Below are 7,996 nucleotides of genomic sequence, written 5' to 3'. Positions count from 1 at the left end.
GCTTGATAGCTTCACAATGATCCTGAGAGACTGATTGGTCGTCTGAGTAAAATGAGCCCGCCCCCTTGTCTCTATGACACTGTGATCCAGAGCTACGTTCATTACAAAATCCCTATGCAATTTACCATAGTAGGAAAAGCATGTGTGTTTCACGGGACATTCCTTCCCCATAGTAAGTCAATGGGGCAACTTTGGGACGCTCCTGCCCCCCAGGGGTGCAACTTTTACCCCATTGTGAGGTATGTTCTTACAGAGCCTGTCAGCCTCTTCAAATGTGGCAAATCACACATTTCTGTGAAATCCTCGCTCAGAGCTATGAGTTCTCAAAGTTCGTTGCAATGTTAAGTCAATGGAACTTTTTGGGCCGCTTTTTCGCCCCTGGGGTGAACACCGCACCCCCGATCGCTTATAAAAGTCATAGCACACCTCTCCTTAATGAGCCGGTCGATTTGACACCTCATTCATGGGTCTGTGACAAACGGTGCGGGGCGAGTTTCGCGCCAAACTTTTGTGTGGAAGAATAATAATAATAAGAACTAGAATGTACATTTCCTGAAGAAAATGTGAAATGGTGCTTGCAGTGGCAAAACTCTCCACTCGGTTGCTAGGGTGTTGTACATGATTGCATACGGGCCAACAACCATGTCTGTACGATGTTGTGGAGCTGAAATATAGCTTCTATATGTTGCAATATGGTTTATTTGTGGCTCTAAACGGTTGCTAGGGCGTTGCTTGGCGGTTGCTAGGGTGTTCTGGGTGGTTGTTAGGCGGTTGCTAGGGTGTTCTGAGTGGTTGCTAGGGCGTTGCTAGGGTATTCTTGGTGGTTGCTATGGTGTTGCTAGGCAGTTGCTAGGGTGTTCTGGGTGGTTACTATGGTGTTGCTAGGCGGTTGCTAGGGTCTTCAGGGTGGTTGCTAGGGTGTTCTGGGTGGTTGCTATGGTGTTGCTAGGCAGTTGCTATGGTATTCTAGGTGGATGCTAGGGCATTGCCAGGCAGTTACTAGGGTGTTCTGGGTGGTTGCTAGGCGGTTGCTAGGGTATTCTGGGTGGTTGCTAGGCGGTTGCTAGGGTATTCTTGGTGGTTGCTATGGTGTTGCTAGGCAGTTGCTAGGGTATTCTGGGTGGTTGCTATGGTGTTACTAGGCAGTTGCTAGGGTGTTCTGGGTGGTTGCTAGGGCGTTGCTAGACGGTTGCTAGGGTATTCTGGGTGGTTGCTAGGGCGTTGCTAGGTGGTTGCTAGGCTTTTCTGGGTGGTTGCTATGGTGTTGCTAGGCGGTTGCTAGGGTATTCTGGGTGGTTGCTATGGTGTTGCTAGGCGGTTGCTAGGGTATTCTGGGTGGTTGCTATGGTGTTGCTAGGCGGTTGCTAGGGTATTCTGGGTGGTTGCTAGGGCATTGCTAGGGTATTCTTGGTGGTTGCTAGGGTGTTCTGGGTGGTTGCTATGGTGTTGCTAGGCAGTTGCTATGGTATTTTGGGTGGATGCTAGGGCGTTGCTAGGCAGTTGCTAGGGTGTTCTGGGTGGTTGCTAGGCAGTTGCTAGGTGTTCTGGGGGGTTGCTAGACAGTTGCTAGGATGTTCTGGGTGGTTGCTACGGTATTTTTGGTGGTTACTAGAGCGTTTCTAGACGTTGCTAGGGTGTTCAGGATGGTTGCTAAGGTATTTTTTTTAGTTGCTATGGTGTTACTAGGTGGTTGGTAGTTGTCAAAGATGGTTACTATGGAGTTTTTATAGAGTTATTAAAATCTTTAATAACGAGTGCCTTCAGTACGGCACTCGGCCTGGTGCCTATGGCCGAATAGGCACAAGCATGGAGCAATATCGCAAGGCCACGAGTGTAATATTGCGTTAAAAAATACAAAAAAAAATGTAAAAAAACATTTTTTTTTGGTTTAGGGTGGTTGCTAGGGAGCTCTTAGTGGATGCTAGGGTGCTGAAACTGGTTGCTAGGGTGTGGCTATGAAGATTTTAAGCCATTACTTATTGGCTGCTTGATAATGTAAATCCTCTGAGGGAGAGAGAGAGGGAGAGACGCAGGGCTGTCAGGCCCTTTGGAGTCTGTGTGTGTGAAAACGGCAGTTGGGATTCAAATGTTTTTAGAACTCCCCATGTTAAGTCAATGGGACTTTTTTGGCCGCTTTTTCGTCCGCTGTGCGAACATCGTACACCCGATCGCTTAGAAAAGTCATAGCACACCTCTCCTCGATGAGCCGGTCGATTTGACACCTCACTCAGGGGTCTGTGACAAACGGTGCGGGGCGCATTACGCGCCAAACTTTTGTCCGGAATAATAAGAAGAAGAACTAGAATGTACATTTCCTGAAGAAAATGTGAAATGGTGCTTGCAGTGGCAAAACTCGCCACTCGGTTGCTAGAGTGTGGTACATGATTGCATACGAGCCAACAAACATGTCTGTACGATGTTCTGGTGCTGAGATATGGCTTATTCATGTTGTTCAGATGGTTGCTAGGGTGTTCTGGGTGGTTGCTATGGTGTTGCTAGGCATAATTGAACTGCCAACTACCCAAACTCGTGGTGGTGCCATCTCAAAGACAAGCGAGGGGAACTGCTATTTACCGCCAGTATTAATATGAGTGCTACACGTTTGATTGGCTGTTTTTGCACATTCTACAGGCCCCACCCAACAGCACTTCAGAATAATCAAAAAATTATTAACGTATATGTATGCCAAATTATTGCTTATAAAACTAATGTTTATGATTTGTGACAATTAATGTTTACGTTTCAATATTTATATGGTAATATTGATTTTTAGCGTTTAAACGACCCTCTTACTATTTTAAAGTACCAATAACAATTAATAAAAAAAATAAAAAAATAACGTTACGATGTCCAGAAGTTTAGAAACAGTGCATTGGGTTGAATTGATCGTTCAATGGGATCTAGCTGCTACTAGTTGTAGAGCTTACTGTTAATACCAAATATTTTCAGGTTGATAAATGCATATCCGCATCATCTCTCTCCACGTTAATAGGCCAGCGGTTGAATTTTTGCCACTCGTGTCTGAGGTTCTATGTTCTAATCCGCAATTATAAAAGTTTTTTTTTTTCTCTTTACTAACCAAACAGAATAGGCTGATTAGTGGTTGCATATAGAGCACAGACACTTAAGTGTGCATTTTTGTTGTTATTCCACGGAAGCTCAGCACAGACGCGCAACAGGTTTATATTGTGTTCGTTACCATGACTACCGTCTGCACGTGCTTCTTGTGTATCCAGCTCGTAGCAAATTAAAAGAAATCATACAGCACAATCTATAACTTAATACTGAGCAACAGTGCATCATTTGTATTGCTTTAAATGGCAGATTCGTTTGTGTGAAGGACCCAAGTAGAGGACGCATGTGCAGTTACTTTATAAAAGACACTTAACTGTGACACCCCATCGATCATACTGCACATTTTCCTTTTTGTTTAAACTAATCATTCAAGTGTGTTAAATCATAATTCATTTTTATTGTTTTTTTTCAATAATTGTTTTTTTTGTTATGTAAAAATGTTGAATTAAAAAACAACTGTACTGTAGTTTGAAATTATAATATGACACCACGCCTACCTACTTTGGTCATAACAGCAATTGCTGGAAGCCACTTCTGCTCATCAGATCGCAAAGTTTATAATATGAATAGAAATAATGATTTTGTTTAAATAAATGAAATAAACTTCTAAATGTATCAACATTCCTCCAATTATGCACACTTCTGGATTAAAATGCCATTTGGATGCTGTTCAGTGAAGCTGTGTGAAGACACGTTAACAGGTGTGTCTGAATATGAATGCATGTTATTCTTTCCAAAGCATCAAACATTAATTGATCGTTGATATCCTGTACATGTAGTGGTCTTGATTTTATAAATGTTGAGTATATAAAGCTCATTTAAATGTAAGCTTTTAAATGACCCTCTTACCATTTTAAAGATGTATCTGTGAATATACCTGGATCTTCTCTGAAGGTTCACAAGAAAATATTCTTAATGTGCCAATGAGTAACTTTCAATAAAATTCAATAAAGACAAAAACACAGTATGTGCCAATTAACCAAATGTTTATTTAAAAGATTTTTTTTTAAAACGCCTGTTGTGCCAAATCCCACCCAGCAAATGGATAGATGATCCTAGTGTTGTTCTAGTTATTAGATATACTTTATATTAAAATGATCTTTGCAGCATTACCCCTAAGATTATAAAAATGGAAGGCATTACTGTTGCAATTAATAATACAATTTATAATTTATAAAAGCTTATTTGATAACTTATTTTATACAATACTAACATTTGTTTTAAATTATTCACTTTTAATCTTCTTGTTTTAAATTCTTTGCTTTTATCATTTCTAACCCTCAAACTTTAATTTTGGCAGAATACAGGTAAACGTTTCTACTCACAAAAGTACATTTAAAATATTTTGTATTACTATATTCAGTCTATTGCTGCAAATTTATAAAAGGAATAAGCCCATAACCCCAGTGAAGTCATAATCTACACTGATTTCAGAACATTTTAACAAAGCCCATAAGCTGTTCTGAAATCACTATATACAATGGCTTCACAGGGCTTACTGCTTTATTTTAAGTGACTAAGTTATAATATGATTTAATTTTGATTTAAAATGAATCAAATGTAAATTTTTATAATTTATATGATAATATCTGTCAATTCACAAACATTTATTTATTTATTTTTTGGCAACCCTGGTCGGTAGACCCGGGAGGGACAGGACCTGGCACAACACCCCCAGTGAGCAAGCCAATGGCGACAGTGGCAAGGAAAAAACTCCTTAAGGGAGATCTTGCCTTAACGGCAAGGAAAAAAACCTTGAGAGGAACCAGACTCAACAGGGGGAGCCCATCCTCCTCTGGCACGGCGTACACACTATAATAAAACTCTTATTTAAACTAATATATGATATTAATATATTTAATTCATTATTCCATATAATTAATCCATATACATGTGTATATATATATATATATATATATATATACACATTTCTAGATATATTAATATATCTAGATATTGAAACAAATTATTTAATATGATAATAAAACCATTATAATTAATCTAATTAATTAATCGTGCATCTAATGATGAGATGCAATCAGTGGTCTAATGAATCATCTCCCGCCATCTAGCCACTGGATCCGACACTGCATACAGGCTGGACATCCTGATGTAGAGGAGGTAAAACAGATATGATAATGTTAGTAAATTTATTTGAATTGTTCTGATTCTCTAAGACTTATTGAGCATAAAGTTTCAGGTCAGATGTAGGCCTTGCAAGAGACCATTTTTGCTCTCTCACTACTGAGAACCATCATACACGTTAAAATATAAACTTTTTACATCAAATCATACATCTCTGAACAAAACCCAGGGTTTTTCCTGCATTGAACTTTTTTGGGAAGACGCCAAATTTAATTTTTTTCCCACAAAAGCCTTATTTGACCAGTTATTGTGATTTATTATGAGCAATGTAGCTGATGACTGTGACTTGTGATAGGCCCCATGGTAACTGAGAGAAAAAGCAAAGAGCCCTCCCCCTCTGTCCTAAATTCCAGGATTATCACACAAAGTGTAGCATACCTGTCTGCTAATCACATTTTGGATTCATTTTTATGAATGGTTAAAACAACTGATCTGTCCAACACTGAACTCACAAGACGTCTGAATCAGTGTATAACAAATCGGTAACAATTTACAATAAGGTTCAATTAGTTTACATGAACTAATAATAAATGCTGAATAAACAGCATTTATTAATCTTTGTTAGTTAATTTCAACATTTACTAATACATTGTTAAAATCAAAAGTTGTAAGTGCTAACATTAGTAAATGTAGTGAACTAACATGAATAAACATTGAATAGCAGTTTTTAAAATAAATAACATTGTCAAAAATAAATAAATAAAATTAAGTTCATACTAGAGTTCATACTGGCAAGTTGTTGTTAGCTAGCTGTTAATTTTACAAAAGTGTTAACATTTTGATGCTACTTTTTTAGTTCTACTTTTTAATATCAATATTATAATTTCATCTTACAAAACTATGAAATCCAGTGGTAAAATCTGCTCTTTTTAAAAATAAGGACAACAGTGTCACCAAAGACCATTTTCGACCCAGGAAAAACCCTGAAACCATTGTATTATTAAAATGCAATGAAACACACTAGACCTTATCAATACTATTGAGAAACTTTACCTCAGTCTGCTTCTTCCTCTGCTTCTTCATTCTTCAGCATTGTCCTCAATGCCATAGACATTTGGACCTGTCCTCTGGGCATGAAACTAATAAATGAACAATGGGATCATTACATACACCCATACTAATAAACAAAAAGAAAGAAACTCAAAAATAAAACTTACGGAAAGAAATTGGCACATAATCTCGTATCCAGCTCGTCATCGTCATTGATGTAGCACACGTGATCTTCTCGGACAATCTGACTTCATTTGGCTGGTTCCTGAAAAACATAAAAATCAAAATTAGACAGAATAACATTTCCACTCAAACGCGGTTATGAAAAGCAGTAGTACACCGACTGAAGCAAAATCTTTTAACACTTAGCTTTAGAAGGTATATTGCACACTTATATCCCGACAGGACTGCTATGGTCTCCCAATTCTTCCTGCAACTTTACAGAAGGGCACATATCAATCATAGAATAGCAGGGGACTGCATATCCCGCACAGATTGTCACAAATTGCGTAGATTGAACATCAATTCAAGTTCAAATGTATGTTATAAGGTCAAAATCAAACATTACAATGGTGTCTTGCTACTTCTCTCTTTCCCTTGTCTTTTATAACTTACTGCCACTGTTGCTCAATGACTGTCTGTGTCCCTGGAGCTGTCACACTACTCCTCCGTCCTTCCTGCTGCTGCTGAAGTTGCTCCTTTCTCGTAGCTCAGTGGCATAAACCCTAAACATGACCTAACCACAATCTCCTAACCACAATCTAACCGCAACACGACCATACGCGCCAACCCGTTTGATTAAGGCTGTCGAAGCCTCGCTGATGTTATGCAGGTCCATTGGCAACGGTTCCGTATGGCATACTACCTAACAACCCGACCATACACGCCCAACCGTTTGAATAAGGCTGAAGCCCCACTGTCTCATTTAAAGCAAGGTTCAGTGGCAAACGGTTCCGTATGGCATACTAACCTACCACAAAACACAACAATATCTGTCCACCAAAAAAAGCCTAATTAACGCAAAATACAGTACACGGGATTGTGATAACTATGATAACTATGCAAGACACCTGACTGAAGGCACAAATCCGGATGAGAGATGTAAATATGATCCAATAGAGTGTTCTTTTTGGTTGTTGCTGTGGTGATCAGTTGCGTGTATCCTTTAGACTGAAACAATTCCAGAACAGTTTTTTTTCCTGTGCAGAGGAGATCCTCATTAAAATCTCCACAGATTATTACAGGATGTTCGTCCACGATGTCCAAATAATCCAGCAGACTCTTCAAGTTTTCCAGGAATCCTTCGAATCCGTAGTGTGGTGGCCTGTACACAGCAGCGATTGTCGCTTGATCGGGCTATCTACTTTGATGACGACATACTCCAGATCGGTCACATTTTGAATAAACTGCCTAGGCTGAGCCAATATATGCTCTTTGCAATAGATTGCGACTCCACCACCAGCTTTCTGTGCAATTTCTTGGTGTGTCGAGTAGGAGACATGTCTGTTACGCAGAAACATGTTGTATCCTTCCAACTGGACGTGAGGTGCAGTGAATGATCCGGTCAGGTGAGTTTCCGTCATGCAAAGAATATCCGATAGAAGCAGTTCATAATGGCATCTGATGTCTTCAATGTGGGATGACAGTCCTTCTGTGTTGTGATGAATGATTTTAAGCGTTTGATCCATGTTGGTTTCCCTCACCTGCTGCAAAAGTGGCATGATTCCTTTAAATGTCGCTCTTGTCATGTTTCCCAACGAGGCTGTGACTGTAGGATCTGCATATA

General features: G+C 39.3%; 1 long non-coding RNA gene across 1 annotated transcript; it reads right to left on the bottom strand.

The window, feature by feature from the left end:
• Positions 1 to 5,047: 5,047 nt before the first annotated feature.
• On the bottom strand, positions 5,048 to 6,499 carry LOC307168763. The gene is made up of 3 exons (XR_013822976.1): positions 6,378 to 6,499; positions 6,214 to 6,299; positions 5,048 to 5,182 (listed from the first exon to the last, which is right to left on the bottom strand). It is a non-coding gene; the product is annotated as an uncharacterized lncRNA (long non-coding RNA).
• Between the last annotated feature and the right edge of the window lie 1,497 nt (positions 6,500 to 7,996).

This window comes from Squalius cephalus (genome assembly GCF_949319135.1).
Source record: "Squalius cephalus genome assembly, chromosome: 12".
Taxonomy (NCBI): Eukaryota; Metazoa; Chordata; class Actinopteri; order Cypriniformes; family Leuciscidae; genus Squalius; species Squalius cephalus.
The sequence above is the reverse complement of the archived record's forward strand: the minus strand, read 5'-3'. Positions and strand labels throughout refer to the sequence as shown.